General features: G+C 34.5%; 1 protein-coding gene across 2 annotated transcripts in view; it reads right to left on the bottom strand.

The window, feature by feature from the left end:
- The window catches only part of LOC131672115 (spermidine synthase), a 604,553-nt gene extending 584,940 nt beyond the window's left edge, over nt 1–19,613 (bottom strand). For both annotated transcript variants that reach the window (XM_058949100.1, XM_058949119.1), the window contains exon 1: nt 19,479–19,613. The gene's annotated coding sequence lies outside the window, so the exon portion shown is untranslated. The remainder of the gene's footprint in view (nt 1–19,478) is intronic.
- Between the last annotated feature and the right edge of the window lie 410 nt (nt 19,614–20,023).

The following is a 20,023-nucleotide window of genomic DNA, read 5'->3' as shown; positions in this document are numbered from 1 at the left end:
TACAAGTAGTAGTAGTAGTAGTAGTACTAGTAGTATTAGTAATAGTAGTAGTACTAGTAGAGGTAGTAGTAGTAGTACTAGTAGTAGTAGTAGTAGTATTACTAGCTATCCTACGTGCATTTTCATTACAATGGCTTCTATTTCTTATTTTGAAAATACAGTACGCGATTTATGGAAAGCCTATTACAACTCAGACGCTAATAAGGATGATTTTATTAGATGGAAAAATATAATAATTACCGCTTTGCATTCTCTTGAAGAATATATGTTACGGCCTAACTTAAGTAGAGCAATACGACAGAGATGTCAAACATGCGCTACTCATTTAAATTCAATCGAAATTAATTTAAATAATTCCATTAAAGTCGGAGGAAATGTTAATTCATTACGAGTCATTCCAAACCAAATTGAAGGGGATGGAGTTATTTGGCGTGAAATAAATTCAGCATTTGAAAAACGTATCATTACTGCATTCATAGCCAATCAAGAACATAGAGATATAAAGTCATTCTTAAAAGCAGCAAATAAATTATTACAACTACAAATACCAAAATATCTTTCAATTCATAATGCTCTAAAAATAAATATAGAAATGTCAGCTCAATTTACCGTAATAAAAGATAATGTAGAGGACATTCAAATAAAGTATTTCAACACCGAAAATGTTTCTATTTATAAAACGACAGATCTTAAATTATGGTTTACAGAAAATATTGAAGATGTTATACTTAAAAATTTAGAAGAATTCCAAGAAAAAGATTCCGGTTGGACATTAAAAACTATCATCGATATTACCGTTAATATAAATAAATTTAATCCTTTCAAACCTGGCTCGTATATTCAACTACCAAAACAAATAGCAGATAAAAAAGCAATTATCAACGTTCAAAATACAGATAATGAATGTTTTAAATGGGCTGTGCTTGCCTGTCTTCATCCAGCTAGATTTCATAGCGAAAGAGTTCAAAATTATATGCCCTTTGCGAATGAATTGAAATTCGATGATATAAACTTTCCTGTTGAGGTAAAGAATATTCCTAAATTTGAAAAATTAAATAGTATTTCAATAAATCTATACATACTAAAAAAATACGGTTTGAAATTTGAAGTCTCACCATATTATATATCAACTTTAAAACAAGATAAGCATGTAAATCTTTTGTTACTACAAAGCGATTATATTGATGAGAATGAAACAGAAAAATCTAATAGATCAAATAACAGTGATAATTTCAAATTAAAATTCCACTATGTATGGATTAAAAACTTATCTGCTCTTGTTAGAAGTCAAGTAACGAAACATACTGCACAAATTTATCTCTGTGAACGCTGTCTCCACTATTTTAATAATAAAGAAAAATTGAATATTCATGAGACTGATTGTTCAAAATTAAATAAATATAGAGTTAATCTACCTAATTTTCCTCTTCTGAAATTTAATCATTATGATCGAAAAGAAATGGTTCCGTTTATTATCTATGCTGATTTAGAGTGCTTATTGAAACCAGTAAATAACGGACGATCCTTCCAAGACCATGAAGCCTTTAGTGTGGGGCTTTATATAAAATGTAGTTATGATGATTCCAAATCAGTCTTTAAGATATATAGAAAAAAACTGAATGAAGAACAATCACCCGCACAATGGATTATCAAACAATTTCAGATTTTGTTAGATGAAATGAATCAAATATATAAGAATGCAATAGAAATGAATCTTTCATGGCGTAATCAAATGGATTTCAAGATGAGCAAAATGTGTCATATTTGTAGAAAATATTTTCAACCTGATGAAACAAGAGTCAGAGATCATTGTCATTTGACGGGTCGATTTAGAGGTGCTGCTCACGCATCCTGTAATTTAAATTATAAGAATCCTTATTTTATACCAGTTGTCTTCCATAACCTTACTGGATATGATTCTCATTTTATAATAAAAGAAATAGCTACTAGCTCTGATCTTGAGGGAAATGTGACTGTTTTAGCTGAAAACAAGGAAAGATATATAGCTTTCACAAAACATGTGGACGGTAGTACTATAAATTTTCGATTTATTGATTCGTTTCGTTTTATGCCATCATCTCTCGAAAAACTGTCTTCATACTTAACCAAACTAAATATCGTAGAGCATGAATTCAAGATAGATAAATATACAAAAACACAAATAGAATTATTGAAGATAAAAGGCGTTTTTCCATATGAGTATGTTAACAGTTTTGAAAGATTAAAACAGACTCAATTACCACCTATCGAAGATTTTCATAGTCAATTGATAGATAGCAACATCTCTGAAGCTGACTATGAGCATGCTCAAAAAGTGTGGAATGCATTTGACATCATTGATTTAGGACAGTATTCTGATTTATATTTAAAAACTGACGTATTACTCTTGGCCGATATTTTTGAAAATTTTCGTAAAACGTGTATGGACGCGTATCAACTCGACCCGGCACACTATTATACTACTCCTGGATTAACATGGGATGCTATGTTAAAGTGTACAAAAATTGAGCTAGAACTTTTAACCGATATAGACATGGTTTTATTCATCCAAAAAGGCATTCGAGGAGGTATTAGTCAATGCTGTAATAGATACTCAAAAGCTAATAATCGATATATGGGCTCAGAATATAATGAAAAAGAACCTAGCAAGACTATGATGTACTTTGACGTTAACAATTTATATGGATGGGCAATGACGCAATCATTACCATATAAAAATTTTAAGTGGGTCTCTAACATCGATGAGCCTCATTTTTTCAATGTTTCCGATAACAATGAGGTTGGATATATTTTAGAAGTTGATCTAGAGTATCCAAAAGAACTACACGACGAACATAAGGACCTTCCACTTTGTCCTGAACACAACACACCACCTGGGTCAAGACAAAAAAAACTTTTAACAACACTGTATGATAAAGAACGATATGTCATTCATTATAGAGCGCTAAAGCAGGCTATTAAATACGGACTCAAAATAAAACAAATACACAGAGCACTTCAGTTTAATCAAAAGCCTTGGCTTAAAACTTATGTAGATTTGAATACAGAAAAAAGAAAACAAGCTAGAAATGAATTTGAAAAGTTATTCTATAAACTCATGATTAATGCAGTATACGGAAAGACTATGGAGGATGAAAGGAAACGAAAAGACGTTAAATTAATTAGTACATGGAGTGGTAGATATGGAGCAGAAGCACGGATCGCGCAACCCAACTTTCATAGTAGTTCAATCTTTGATGAAAATTTAGTAGCAATACAGTTATCATGGACGTCTATTAGTATTAAAAAACCAATATATATTGGACTTTGTGTGCTAGATCTCTCAAAAACATTAGTATATGACTTCCACTATGGCTACATAAAAGAAAGACTACCTCATAAAGCAAAATTACTTTATACTGATACAGATAGCCTCGTATATGAATTTAAAGATGTTGATATATATGAAATAATGAAAGAAGATATCAATAAATTTGATACATCAGATTACTCAGAAAATAATCAGTTTGATATGCCGTTAGTTAATAAAAAGGTTCTTGGTATTATGAAAGATGAATGCAATGGTAATATTATGAGAGAATTCATTGGACTTCGAAGTAAAATGTATAGTATACTAATAGAAAACCATCAAGCAATAAAGAAAGCAAAAGGCGTAAAAACACATACTGTCATAAAAACAATAGATCATGAAGATTTTCGAAACTGTTTATTGGATTTAGAAATTATTAGGCGTGAGCAATGTAATATACGAAGTGTATTACATCAAGTAAGAACAGAAAGAGTGCAGAAAGTAGCACTAAGTCCATATGACGATAAACGATGTATATTCGATAAAAATCCTGATACACTTCCATGGGGTCATTACAAAACTATTGAAACTTCAAAGCTTAAAATCAAGAGTGCGGAAGAACGCAGGAAAAGAAAGATCATAGAAATGGAAGAAAATCCTCAAGAAAGTTGTAAGCTTCCTCTAACCTCCGACAGAAGTCTCTCAGAACAGAGTAGTATGAAAGAAAGTTGTAAGCTTCTTCCAACCTCCGACAGAAGTCGCTCAGAACAGAGTAGCAATAGTGGGGAGGAAGAAGGCTCAGTTAGGAAAAGACTAAGGATAGAATAGTGAGAGAGTGGGGACAACGGTAGAGTGGGGGACAACGGCAAACATGGCGACTGAAGTCTGAGGAGTATGGGCAATGGAATCATATGAGAAGTTACTCAAGTGGGGATAAGGCGAAAAGAGAGGGAAATTACGGCGGCTCGAGTTCTCCGAGAGGGGACGCATGGTACAAAACGGAGAACACACCTCAGTCCGGCTCAATTATTCAGCAGTAGGTTGAAGCAACAGCAGTAGTCTCTCTTCCTAGTTCTCCTATTAGACTTCTAAATTTTCTCTTAAAAGTAAGTTTCTTGTATACTAGTAGCTCTCTAACTATATATCCTAGTAGTATTAATTATTGATTGATTTTTTGTTATTGTAGAATGGACTTTTCATCAATTAATAGAATAGCCAAATCAGCATTTTTACCAAGAAAAACAATGACGCAATTAGAGAATAACTGCACCTACATGATAACGAGATTAAGATGGCTTAATACTCGTTATGGATTTAGCGTAGTGATAACAGTAGACGATGAATTTGAAGTATTTTTACCTAAGCGAGTAAGCTTAGCATTAGAAAAAGATGAAGCTATGCTGAAAAAATTATTCGAGACCGTGGAAAGAAAGGAGTTGTTTATTTACCATCGAGAAGGCTCGAATTTTGAATTTAAAAATTAATCTAGCATAATATGTAAATGTATAAATAGTAAATAAATTTATATTTAAAATTTTAATTATCTCTTTAATCCAAATTTAATTATTCCTTCAAATCCTTTTTTTGGAGAGGTTGAAGTAATTCCTTATGCGTTCTTTCTGCTGAGTTTCGACTTAGTGTAAAGGTCTCATAAGCAATGTTAGTAGTGGAAGCACCTCACAGGTGAGAGCGATGGTTGGGGCTCTCACCATTCCCTAATAAAAAATAAGAAAGAGAGGGAGGGGGGGGGATTTCGGCGGCTCGAAAAGCGAAGTAGTGGGGTTATATTCTAAAATATCGATAAGATGTTAATAGGAATACCATTCTGTTCGAAGCATTGGTAAGAAGAAGAAGTAGTAGTAATAGTAGAAGCTTAGCCATGCCAGCTATAAGAGACAACAGGAGATCTCACTCCTCTTCTAAGCATGTATGGTTTGCGAAGAATGTTAAAATACATCATCTTCCATACGAAGAAAAAGACTCTAGAAAAGGTATTTGGGAGCAAATAGCACGAGATCACGAACGTTTCCAAAGACGTATTGCTGAATTGAATAAAGTTATATCACGAGTATTACTCAAGAAACGTATATTGATGATGAATAGAATGCTTGGTCCTATATTAGAAAATCATCACACTATATATATGTTAAATAAAATGGAAATCTAATTTAAAGTAGAGGGAGGCAGTTGTGGCGGCTCGAAAACCAAAGTAGTGGGGAAAGGTTTTAAAAGAGCTGTGAGCCTCGAAGAGCTTCATTCTGCCTCAAGAATCGAGTAGTAGCAGTAGTAGCAGTAGTAGCAGTAGTAGCAGTAGTAGCAGTAGTAGCAGTAGTAGCAGCAGCAGTAGTAGCAGCAGCAGCAGCAGCAGCAGTAGCAGCAGCAGTAGCAGCAGCAGCAGCAGCAGTAACAGTACAAACAGCAGTGAGAGCAGTAGTAGTAGAAGTAGTAGTAGAAGTAGTATTAGAAGAAGAATACGTAACATTCTAGATTTCTTTACCTACAGCAAGATGAATTTTGAAATGTTGAATAACATTGGAATGAAGCTTTTCGATATACTTCCTGAAAAAAGTCATTATGAATTGCATGAAGATGAGAATTATCTAATAACATTCATGAGACAAGATGAATCTCGAATTATTCTTGAACTCGATTGTGAGTTCGAAATTGTTCTACCGGACCGAATGTCAAGAGCGATAATTCATCATTTGGATCTTTTTATTTATCTTTCTGATAGAGTACAAAAATATGCATTATTTATTCAATATTATGGATGTGATCGATTTCAATTTAATATTAAGTAAATGTATTTGTATATCTTATTAGTTCTTAATAAAGATTGTATTATATAAATTTATTTTCTGGAGAGGTAAATGAGTCATTAGTGTTTCTATTAAAGCAGGTTTCGACTTGTCTTAATGGACTCACTAGTGTCGAATATAAAAAATGGAAGTACCTCACAGGTAAGAGCGAAGGTTGGGGCTCTTATCCTTAAAATAAAAAAAAAACAATGTAATATTTATAAATGAAAACAATTATTTATTTAAATACAAGCTAGATACATATAAATTTATATTTGTAATTCATTGTTGTATAGTCTCCTTATTTATCCAAGAATTGTGAGTATTATCAAAGCCAAGCCATTTTACATAGACTTCATTACCCCGTCTTCTGAGAATTTTTTCTACAAGATAAATATCAGGATACATAGCTTTCTGTAGTTCTTGCTCATAAAAACCTCCAACAATGGGATTTTCTTGATAATCTAGTTGGTGATATGTTACAGGTTTAGTTCTCGAAATACGATGAATAGTAAAAATTTCTGTAGACCAATTAGGCGTATATCCTTTTTCAAAAACGTATTTAGACTTGCTTACTCGCACTTTATCTCCTACCTGGAATTTCGGTTTTTTGAAAAGACGTTGATCGTAAGAGAATCGTGTCAAGACCTGCATTTCATTTTCTTTAGTCACGTCTTTAGGCTTCATATTTATTGTACGGTGTTTTTGATTATTATAAGATTCTATTAAACTGGGGAGAAAGTCAATCCACTTATAATTTCCTATTAAACTGAATTTTTTCCACATAATATTTTTTAGTGTTCGATTGAAACGTTCACAAATTGATGCTTTAAGATTGCTATAAGTAGAATAAAGGTTTATTTTATATTTTTTCATTAAACTTTGAAAATTTGTATTGTAGAACTCTTTGCCTCTATCCACTTGGAGATTTTTAGGAATGCGTCCCTTTTTTAATACAGACTCCATTGCGTTAGTGACATCTGTAGCAGTTTTCTGTTTTACTGGAACTCCCCAAGCATATTTAGAGAACGTATCTATAATAGTGAACAGATAGCGAAAACCTTTATTCTCTCTAGAATAGGTTTGCATCTCAACAAGATCAGCTTGCCACGTCTCATCTATTCCGCGTATATCGACTTTTCGACGAGGATAGGTTCGACGTGCTGGTTTGTGTAACTCATCCACCACTCTTTGATGTTTCATTTTAAAGTTTTTTTTTTAAATTTCAAACGGTCCAATTTTTGTAAAAATGTCTAACGGTCCAATAGTTTTTTCTATCACTTTCTCTTTCTGTTTCTCTTTATGATTACTAATATTATCTTTTTCTAACTTAGCAATAATTACTTGATGCTTTACTAATTCTAATCTTATTGTATCCAATGATTTTGAGAGATCATTTATCATACTCGTAAGCGTAGTAACGTTAGGTATAATAGTTTTTTGCAACGTTCGTAAGTTTACAGCATCGTTACTCTCCTGAGGATCGGCTATATAACAAATTCTTTTGTCATTCGCGTCGTATTGTCCGTCTTTAGTGATATTATACCCTGTACCAGGAGGACCTTGATTACCCTCCTTTTTTTTCAATGTACGTCCAAACACATCAACACTCATTTTATTACTGAGGAATATTTAGAATTGTCTTAATATATATAGCCAGCTTCACGTAATTCTTCAATGATTGAATGAATTTCATTAATATGACTAGGATTACCAGCGGTTTGTTCGGCGATAAGCAATCTCAATCGATCAACGAGCTCGTGTGGATCATCCCAATATACATAATCAAATAATGTTCCTTTTCTTGCTATTTTATAGTTAGGAAAAAGACCTCTTCCATCAATAGTCAATTTTCGCTTCTTAGCACTATCACTTAAAGATAAATTTGGACCAATATACTTTTTGAATTTATTTACATGCTTATTGCGATATTCTCCATTTGTTTCATATCTCTTACGATGAGCGTTAGTGATTTCAAGAATTTTTATATAATTTTCAATATCTGATGAACTGATTAATTTAGAATTAGGTTCTTTACGAAAGAGAAGTTCCATTAATCCAGATGTCTTGCTGAATGCTTTATCATTCACAGTCACATTATCGTTTTGGAAAGAAATTGGAGAATTGCCTATGACATATGTATTTTCATGCAAGCGAACGCCAAATGTCTTGTCTAAATTACTTTTCTGTTGCGGTTCATGCAATAGTCGAATATAGTTTCCTACAATCGAGTCATCCAATAGCTGTTTTTGTTGTTTTGAACTAACATTGTCTAAATTTATTGCGGTTCTATCAAGTGTTGATTCACTAGTCTTACTAAATTCATCTTCATCACCATCATCAGTAATAGACATAGCGGATTCAAATGTAGAATCAAGCGGATGTAATGTTGAATTTAAGTCATTAACAGTACTATTGAAATATCGAGATTTATAGGGAGTGTCAGCTGTTGTTTTTGACTTGAAAACTTTATCGAACGTAATTTTCTTCTCCTTGTTCATTTCCTGTTCAGTATTATCGTTAGTTTTATCAATAGCTACCTCCACAAGTTTCTTCAATGGATCAACCATAGGTTTAAAAGTTTCATTCAATGTATTTTCTAAATCAGCTTTGTCACGTTTTATTAGTTGATACTTACGTCTGATGGCATCACGAGCCTCAGATAATTGCTCGAGCATCTTCTTTTCTTTTTCAAAATTAGCCATGTTGACGCTTGCAGTTTCTAAAGTTAAATAATCTTCATTCGTTCACTCCGTTATATTTATAGCAAAAGAATCGAATCCTTTTCTATACCGTCCATGATTGATTGGTCTATCTCTATCAATAACTATAAATTCATGATTATCGTCTCTCCAACATTTTGAACCAATTACTTTAAACTTCTCAAAAGTCATATCTGAGTTAACATGACCGTTATAAATATGTTTAATATTCACGTCATCTTGTCGAAACAAAACTAGTAAATTCACATTATCTCGAATGAGATGCTTCGGTATGCGAGCGTATGATTGACAGAGATAGAAACTATCTACCTTTTTATGTCTTCCCATACAGAAGAATGCTCTCACGTTGTCCTGCTTTTCAGTGGCTATATCGTCAAAAATCATGATGGAATTTGGATTAGCTTTATCCGGTGAAACAACTGCCTCATGCTCGCTGAAGGCATAATACTGTATACCATCAATCGGTTCCAATAAATCTTTTAAAAACTTATACTTTGGTTGATTGAGAGACTTTGAATAAACATAAATGTTTTCAAATCTAAGTCCATTAGGATGTGTGATTAGTGTTAGCAAACAGTTAGTTTTCCCACAGTTACTAGGACCACAGAAAACTGCTCGTATACTGTCAGGCAGTAGTTCACCATGTCTTTTTTCTCGTTTTTCCGTCTCAACCACATTATCAAAATTTATGACTTGCAACTTAAGTGGTTGCTCTTTGAAGTCCATATTGTTTTCTAATCACCGATCGAAGGACGAATGAGACTACTAACTATAAAAAGACTGTTTATATATTTTTAGTTTCATTAAGACTTTGTCTTCTGATGAGGTATGATCATTTGTTACAAAAGAAAGACTGGTGGTGCTGGCTTAGTGAATAAGATCATTAATAACTTACCATTCGAAGCTCATTTGCCTGGTTATCAGTATTGCGGACCGGGAACTAAATTGAAAAAACGACTTGCTCGTGGTGATCCTGGAAAAAATCCGCTAGACGCTGCTTGTAATGATCACGATATTACTTATTCTCAAAATCGAGAGAACATTGAGGCGAGAAACGAAGCCGACAAAATTCTAGCTAAACAAGCCTGGGATAGAGTGCAAACGAAAGATAGTAGTTTTGGTGAGAAAGTTGCTGCATTTGCTGTAACCAACATAATGAAAGTTAAAAGTAAACTTGGTATGGGTGTTAAAATTTTAAAACGAGGAAAGAAACGACGTAAGGGATTAAAAAATCGCCAACAACGACGACAGCGACGAAAGACACATGTAAAAAGGAAAAATCTATCAATTGCATTGAAAAAAATTATTAACGCTGCCTCGAGAAGTGTTGTTCCTAGTAATAAATCACTCTTTGTCATTCGTTCGGCTATAAAAGGCGCTAAAGAAGCTGTGAAGAAGGCTGGAGGAAGAAGAAAAATAAATGTTCCTCGTATTCTACCAATTCCTAGTAAAGTGGGTTGAGCTCTTCCTTTTTTAATTCCATTATTTGCCGCTTTGAGCGCCACTGGAGCTTTAGCTGGAGGAGCTGCTTCAATAGCAAAAGCCGTTAACAGTGCTAAGGCCGCTCAAAATGAATTGAAAGAGGCTCATAGACACAATAAAACTATGGAAGCTATTGCTATTGGTAAAGGACTTTATTTGAAACCACATCGTAAAGGTTATGGTCTTCATCTGAAACCATATTCAAGTGGAAAAGGTTTAAAAAAAAAAAGCTCGAAATAACTTTACCTAATCGAGCACTGACAGATCATGATATAAGAAAATATGCTAAAATACTAAAAATTGCAAATTTTCGAGGTGTTTTTATGCGTGATGCTCTACCGACCGATGGGCCTCGATATCAAGAGACAGCTATTGTAAATTTGGATAATAAACGGGGGCCAGGTACTCATTGGGTAGCATATAAAAAGAAAGGCGATGAGGTTATGTATTTTGATAGTTTTGGTAATCTACAGCCGCCTATAGATCTATTGCTTTATCTCAAAGTTAATAGAATCATGTATAATTATATTAGATATCAAGATTTTAATACATATAATTGCGGCCATCTTTGTCTCAAATTTCTTTTAAACAAACTATAGAAAAGACGACTAGTATATAAAATACTCATGCAAAGAATGACTGTCATTTGATTTGAATCTGTCATGGAGAATACACTAACATTGAGTCTCTCGGGAACATCATCCGTACTCGAATCATATTATTTTCCACCGATCGAATTGATAGCAAACAAAAAATACGTTCTTGGTCTAGTTGAGCTATTGACATTTAATTCAATACCAAACATTGACGTTGGTTGTAATAAATTTTACATTGAAGGTCAAGAAGCTATCACTTTACCGACTGGTAGCTACGAAATAGAAGATATTGAAAACTTTCTCATAGACGAATTAGCACCTAAAGGTATATCGTTTAGCCTAAAACCAAATAATAATACTTTACGTAGTGTCATTCGGTGCAGTCAAAAAATACATTTTGAACCAGAAGATTCTATTGGATCAATTTTAGGCTTCACTAAACGCACGCTCGTTGAAAACGAAACACATAGTTCTGACTTACCCGTCACTATACTCAAAGTCAATGCTTTACGTGTAGAGTGTAATATTACTACAGGCTCTTACATAAACGATCGCAAAGTACATACTATACATGAATTTTTCCCAGCAGTCCCACCTGGATATAAGATTATAGAAGTTCCCTCTCACGTCATTTACCTTCCAGTCGCTGTGAGGAACATTGATCATTTTCAAATTCGTATAGTTGATCAAGACGGAAACCTAGTTAACTTTCGAGAAGAAGTCATCACAGTGCGAGTGCATATAAAGACCATATCTTAGTAATGGGTATCATTTACAATATAAAGAGCGGCCGAGGCTATATTAAAAGACAAAAATGTCGAACAGCAATCAGTCAACAGCGAGCTATCAGACCGCTCACACCTCAGAACATTCAATTCCTGAAAAGCTTGAGACTAGAAGTCGTCGAAAATCGTGGAAGAAAATATTGTGCATATTAGTGTGTTGTATAAAACAACAACAACAACAACAATATGGAGGGAATTCTAGACATTCATTCAGCTGTCACTTTCGATGAGTCTATAGCTCATTATGAAGTTCATGCGCATCAGCCTTATTCATTATCATATTTCAATAATAGCGATGAAATTCATATAGCAATTAAACATCAAGATTTATCTCTGCTTCCATCGCGCAGTATGATTCATATTTGTGGTAGGTTAACCAAGCCGGACGGTACTACGCCAGTGGAGAACACTTTATTAGTCAACAACGCCCTCTGTCATTTGTTCGAGGAAATACGATATGAAATAAATGCTATTGAAATTGATAAAGTGAAAAATGTAGGCTTAACAACTCTCATGAAAAATTGGCTTTCACTCAATCCATGTCAGAGCTCTATCGCTGAAAATGCCGGATGGAATGGTGATAACAATGAAGTTTTAATATGTAACGCTCAAGGTTTTTTTGATGTGACTATACCTCTCAGTATGTTGATGGGCTTTGCTGAAGATTATCGGAAAATTGTAGTCAATGTCAAGCATGAACTTATTCTCACAAGATCAAGAGATGATTTGAATGCTATTTTGTCTGCTCCAATTGGGAATCCTGCTGCTTCAGAAAAAACAAAAATTACTTTAACTAAGGTTGAATGGCTGATGCCATATGTGATGGTTGCAGACAAAGAAAAAATCAAATTACTCAATCAGATCGGACGAGATCGTGCAATTACAATGAGTTATCGTACTTGGGAAATGTATGAGTATCCAAAATTACCACGTACATCAAAGCATGTTTGGAGTGTTAAGACTTCCAATCAATTGGAAAAGCCTCGCTTTGTTATTTTAGCTTTTCAAACTAAACGTAAAAGTTCGGCGAGTGTTAATTCTAGTAATTTTGATCATTGTAATATTAGTAATGTGAAGCTATTCCTCAATTCACAATGCTATCCGTATGGAAATCTCAATTTGAATATCAATCAAAATCAGTATGCTGTTCTCTACGATATGTATACTAATTTTCAAAACTCTTATTATGGTAAAGAAAACGAGCCGTTACTCAATAAAAAAGATTTCATTAATAAAGTACCGCTAATAGTTATAGACTGCTCCAAACAAAATGAAACATTAAAAAGCGCGCCAGTCGATGTTCGCCTAGAATTTGAAACTCGGACTGATTTTCCTGAAGATACTGCAGCCTACTGCTTAATATTACACGATCGTATTGTACAATATAACCCGATTAGTGGTGATGTTAAAAAATTAGTTTGAAATTAACAAGACATTATGTAATCAATGTATACGATGCTTTTCAATAAAAAAGAAAATAAATTATATATATTGTTGGAATTTAATAAAAACTACCTATAACCATACTATATAGTGTCTATGACGCCCTATACTTTCGATTGGTGAGGTATGCTGACTATGGCGCCCTCTACTTTCGAATAGTGAGGCTTTATATAGAACAAACACGTGCCTCTACTCTCATATCTCATAACGGTTTTGGGAACTAGTAGAGTTCACATTAACTTCAGCATCTTTTCAAATGGATTTCGTAATAGATTTTCAAGGTTTTCAAAGTTTTAACGAGACTTTTGTTTGTAAAGAACTAGCATATCTACCATTAGATATAGATACTGTTCCAACTGTGTTTTTCTTCGAACCACCATATCATTGGTTTCAACTTCCTATCAAGTATCGAAAAGTGAATCATTTCTTAGAAACGTGTCATCATGGTTTATTATGGAGTTCCGGTCTTATTCCATATAAAAATTTAGCACGTGTACTAAACAATCATTTAAATAATTCTAGAAATATTTATGTAAAAAGATTAACAAAGAAACAATGGTTACAAAAAATTTTACCTGAAAAGTAAGTATTTTTATTTATTTATTTTTTTGTTAGAAATTAAAATCATTATTATTTAAAAATTTTTTCCTTTTTTAGAAAAATTTTAGAACTTGAAAGCGAGATGAGATGTCCTCCAATGAGTGCATTACCTTACCCATTAGAAACAATATGTACATATCATTATAATAAACCAGCTAACTTTGTATGTGCCGTTACAAATGCACAAAGATTGTTTTCATGGATAAAAGCTAGACTGAAGCAATCTGAAATGGAAGGTATTGATGAAGTGGACAATATTACCTATAAAAATTCAATTCAATATTTCAATATAGCGATGTCAACTACTGAAAATAAAGATTATAGACAGACTGTATTATATTCAATGTATAGTTGAATGAACAATAAATTAATAATTAAACGAAAATTCTATAAGTTTTATTAATTAATATTCGAATAAAATAATAATCGAGGTTGAAAGGTTCCCGAAATCTAATGAAAATACTATAGCGCTTGCTTAGAGAAAGAGAAAGAGAGCAGCATATAGCTTACCAAGCTATATGCTACCCTCTCTCCAAGGGCCCAAATACCCTACTATTAAAGGAGAGCGAGAGAGAGAGAGAGAGAGAGAGAGAGAGAGAGAGAGCAGCATCTACACTATACAGCGTATGCGTCTAGCAAGCTAGAGACGCTATCCCCCTCTTCAAGGGCTATACGGAGCACGCTCCTAGCAAGCAGCTAGAGACGCTACCCCCTCTCCAAGGGCTATACGGGGTACGCTGCTAGCAAGCAGCTAGAGATGCTACCCCCTCTCCTAGGACATGCATCTAGTCAGCATGTTTACCGTTGAAGGAGAGTGAGAGAGGAAGGGAGAGAGAGAGAGAGAAAGAGAGAGAGATATTTTTTTTAAATTTAAATCAATTTATTTAATTTTATTACATTAAATTTAATTAGATTACAAAAAATTTTTTAATTTTCAATTATTTTTCCTACCACATGGTTTGGTAGGTCGTGTTGGTTTCCTGCTAAAACAGGAAAATACACTAGGGTCCTCGATTATTTTGATACATTTTACGTTAGGTACCACTTTCTGCTTGCTCGTGGTAGGTGAAATTATACTGTTGCTGCTGCTGCTGCTGCTGCTACTGCTGGTAGCGATGACTGCCGGTGGAAGGGCATTTTCAATGCTACTCATGGGACATCTCGATGGTTCATTTCGATCCACAGCATCAGTAGCAACATTCATCTAAAAAATAATATTTATTTTAAAAAAAATTTAGTTATTAAATAAAAAAATGTATTTATCTATAATAAATAATCTTACCTTCAGAAATTTCTTCTTTGGCGGAAGAGATGTAAACGCTGCTAACGGAACAGCGTTTAGACATCTTTTCTTGGCTGCTTTTACGGCTGTCGTTTCGTTCGCAGCCCTCGCAGCCTTTTCGGCTGCAGACTATGCAGCCCTCGCCGTCTTCTCAGCCGCAGCTTTAGCAGCCCTTTCAGCCCTTTCAGCTGCATACTTTGCAGCCTTTGCTGTTCTTTCAGCCGCGGCCCTTTCGAGCTCAGCGGCCCTCTCGCTTGCGGCCCTTTCAGTTGCAGCTTTTTCGGCTGCAGCTTTTTCGGCTGCAGCTTTTTCGGCTGCAGCTTTTTCGGCTGCAGCTTTTTCGGCTGCAGCTCTTTCGGCTGCAGCTCTTTCGGCCGCAGCTCTTTCAGCCACAGCTCTCTCGACTGCAGCCCTTTCTATTCTCTGAACATCGCTCTGTAACTAAGAAAACAATATATATATATATATATATACTTATTTAAAAATACTTATTTAAATATAATTATTTATATACATACCTTTATGACTACTGTTAATATCTGTTGAATATGTCGCCTATGCGACGGCACCGTCACGATTACATTTAGCGGAAAAGCAAAAATAAAAAGATTAAAAATAAATATATTTAATATTATATAAAAAATACTTACCACTCTTAAAATGGCAATAATTAAGCAATAAAATATGCTAGTTGGTAAACTAGCTAGCAGCATCGGAGGAGTCTGAAAAAATAAAAAATTTATTATAAAAACTGTCTTAAATAATTAATAGAATATATAGATAAAAATACTTACATTAACCATGAAAATAATCATGGCATTTATTGTACTTATTATTTGTACACTATCCATTTTAATTTTTTATAAAAAGCAAAGAATAGTTACTAAAAATATTAAATGCTTCGTCGATGTATACTTCTTGAGCACTACCGAACGATTGACTCCGGAAAAGATTTTCGAAAAAATCAGGATGATTCCTACTCTCCAAAAGAAACTCTAGTCAAATTGATAAAAATCTTTAAAGGAAGAAGAACATTGATTTCGCTTTAGACGCTCAGCATGTTGGAGGATGTTAACGCAACTAAACAAGGCTAACTCAAAAACCTTATCTCTAAGGCAAAAAAGCAGTAAAATGACTAACAGAAAATTCATCATTAAGATTACTCTATCTCCAATCACCTGCTGTTTACATACTTTCGAACGCATCTTCATTGAAAAAGGAACATCGAATGCGTTTTAACCCTCAGCATGAGGTAAAGCGTTATTGGAGAAAGTGCAAGCTGGTGTGGGTGGTCGAAAGTTTCCTAAATTATATGTGTGGCCCTGAAAAAGGATAGTGCACGCTGCTAGAACGCATCTTCATTTAAAAAAGGAACATCGGTTATGCTTTAGACTCTTAGCAACGACTTCTACAGCAACCTACCTTAACAACCTCTGTAGGTGGGTGGGAGAGTGGGTGAAGTCAAAGGTACATCAAATGCCTTTTAGACACTCAGCATGGGGTCTCACTCTGTCGAAGGGGCCCCATAGCGCCCTACTATCGAAGGAGAGCGAGAGAGAGAGGGATAGAGAGAGAGAGAGAGAGAGAGTGAAAACAGCATCCTCACTATACGGCGTACGCGCCTAGCAAGCTAGAGACGCTACCCCCTCTCCGAGGGTCCTTCACTCAGCCAGCATAAGCATATAGTTTACTAAACACCCTACCGACTTCTACAGCATCCTACCTTAACAACCTCTGTGGGTGGGTGGGCGGGTGGGTGAAGCGCCCTGCTATCGAAGGAGAGCGAGAGAGAGGGATAGAGAGAGAGAGAGAGAGAGAGTGAAAACAGCATCCTCACTATACGGCGTACGCGTCTAGCAAGCTAGAGACGCTACCCCCTCTCCGAGGGTCCTTCACTCAGCCAGCATAAGCATATAGTTTACCAAACACCCTACCGACTTCTACAGCATCCTACCTTAACAACCTCTGTGGGTGGGTTGGTGGGTGGGTGGGTGAAGCGTCCTACTATCGGGGGGGGGGGGGACTGGCCCCCTCGAAGGGCCCTCTGGCACGTGGGAGGTGTCGAACGAACATCAAATGCAACACTCGACATGGGGTCTCACCTTATCGCGATTAAAAGGTGTCACTACCTTCACACCTTCATCGGGCGGCTCCTTTCTGTCCCAGAACATACACGTATCCTTATACATTGGCGGCGCGCGCAAGGTGTCAAACCAACATCAAATGCCCCTTAACACTCAGCATGGGGCCCACTGGCACGCGGAAGGTGTCAAAGGTACATCAAATCCCTTTTAGGCACTCACCATGGGGTCTGACCATTAATTAAAAGGTGTCACTACCTTCACACCTTCATCGGGCGGCTCCTTTGTGTCCCAGAACATACACGTATCCTTATACATTGGCGGCATCCTTTGTCGGCTCCTTTGTGTCCCAGAACATACATTGCTTATCTACTATTCAGAATGCTTCCACTGTGAAGATTGTTGTTTTGTTTCAACATCATAACCATAAACCCATGATTCATCACCTGTAATAACTTTTCTAAGCACATTATCATCATTATTGACCATTTCCAGATTGTCCAGAGCGATTTCTAAGCGAATGTTCTTCTGCTCTACTGTGAGCAATTTTGGGATGAATTTCGCACACACGCGTTTCATTCCTAAATTTTTGGTTAAAATTTCTGAAATGATAGTTTTTGGTATCCCAAGGTTTTCTTCTAGTTCCCGCACAGTCATACGACGATCTTGTTCGATTGCAAGTTGCACCTGCTCAATAGTATCTGCGGTTTTTGTCGTCGAAGGTCGGCCGGAATGAGAATCACTATCGACAGCAGTGTGACCATCCTTGAACCGTTTATACCACTCTTTTATTCGTGTTTTGCTCATACACTCGCTTCCGAAGGTCTTTTGCATCATTTCAATAGTTTCCGAAATCGTTTTTCCGAGTTGAAATCAAAATTTGATGCAAATTCGTTGATCTTGTTTTTCAGTCATTTTGGACAATATCAAAATCCGATGAACGCGAAAAAGGCACTGTAAACAAAGACACGCTGCGTATGAACTATACGTCCGGCAGGTGACAGTAAGTAACCAATAGATTCGTGAGGCTTTACTGTTGACGTTTCTGTCAGATAGAGGTCGCTCAAACACTATGGCGCGAAGATATAAACGTAGGCCTGATACTTTCCGGACGGACCTCGTATGTATCTACTGATTAAGTTTATTACAAAACCTCAGTTTACAAAACAAACTACTAGAAACTTAACAAAGCCTAATCTGGCCGACAGCTAATATCTCAAACTTCATCCCTAAATATCTCTGAAACTATTCGTAGCTTTACTTCGGGCCCATGAGAACTTTTGATAAGAAAGTAGAAAACTACAACATACCGCATTTTCAGCTTATACGACTGGGACCAATTTCCCATTAATTTTATACGGGGTTCTTTTCACTATCTTTTCAACTTTGCCCTTTCCCTCAAACTTTTTTTTCAATGACATTTTTTCTTAAAACCAATAGAATTTGAGGTTATGATAGATTTAAAAAACGCGTCTTTTTTACAAAAGTGACTTTAACTCCAGTAAAAAAGTTCGCACAAAAATGCGCGATTATTCATCGTAAAGGGGAAAGACTAGTTTTTGACTCTGTTCATATATTTGTGCTCATATTACTAGTTCTAAACTGACATTGATTTAAATCGAGATGAAAGAAATCGAACATTTTTTAATCTGTTTTTTATCGTAAAAAAGACAGTTTTTTATTTTTTTTAACTTTCGTTACATGTGAAATCAAATTTATTACAATAACCTTCAAAACGCACTTCGATTTTTTTTTTGATACGATGATTTCCGACTGAGATACAAAAATTCGAACTTTGTCTGATTTTGGTGTAGGTATGACAAAAGTAATAAATGGGCAGTGTATGTACATGTGTATAATTTTCAATCAAATTGTCATGGTTTTCGAAAGACAAAAGTGCAAAAATAAAACGTTTCTAAAAAATAGGGACAAACACGGAAGATTTAATCAAATATTTTTTCTAATTAAAAAAATTAGATTAATAACGTAAAATTATCTATATATGTAAGTATGTGAATAAATATATGAATGTATATGTTCGATAATATTATAACGATCGTTTTCTAATTCTTTGCAAAATTGTAAGTTGTTAACTTGATATGGCGTAATTTACCCCTTAAAAATGAATGAAATTTAATTACTTAGAATGTTTTAGTTATCGTTTAATTTTTTTGTACTCTGATTTGTGTGTGTGTGTGTGTGTGTGTGTGTGTGTGTGTGTGTGTGAGAGAAAGTGTGAGCGCGTGTGTATGTGTGTGTGCGTATTTAGTTTGTAACAAAGAAGAATAATCTCAAGATATTCTTTTAGCTACATTTTTAATAGATGAAATAAGGTGAAAAACGAATATTTTTTTCTAAATATGTTATTTATATTACCATAGTATGTATAAATTATTTACCTTGATACTACAATATTCAGTTATAAAATAATATTAATTAGCCGTGATGTTTCGCTGTAAAAAATCTGTCTTATTATTCCAAATATGTATTATTGTAATTAAATAATATTATTCTTTATATTATTATTGTCTGGAATAAATTATGATGGTTGCTCACATGAAACTAACATGACGATATTTTCAGATTACTTTAGATCTAGTCGGAAGCATTATCTTGAAACTCTTATCATCTATAAAAACTGACATCAATATGTTACTGATAACATTTATCAACTATGAGAATAAGAATTAGATTTCGTATTTTTGATGAAAAATATTTAATATTCAACGATACACGATTTAAAAAATTAATTTTGTTGATTGAGTGTGTTTTTATGAACGTCGATTTAAATCTATGAAAAAACCAATATAATATTATATTCAATTAACGGTCTCTCTTATATTTATTTATAGATAATTGTCAGTTCGAGACTATACATTCATTAGCAGAAGCGTTATTGCTATTTACAAATACACTTCATAACTTGAAAAAACCATTAAACTTC

The sequence above is a fragment of the Phymastichus coffea genome, unplaced genomic scaffold (genome assembly GCF_024137745.1).
Source record: "Phymastichus coffea isolate CEN01 unplaced genomic scaffold, Cenicafe_Pcof_1.1 PCOF00011, whole genome shotgun sequence".
Lineage (NCBI taxonomy): Eukaryota > Metazoa > Arthropoda > Insecta > Hymenoptera > Eulophidae > Phymastichus > Phymastichus coffea.
Note: the sequence above shows the minus strand (reverse complement) of the source record. Positions and strands in the feature narration are given on the sequence as shown.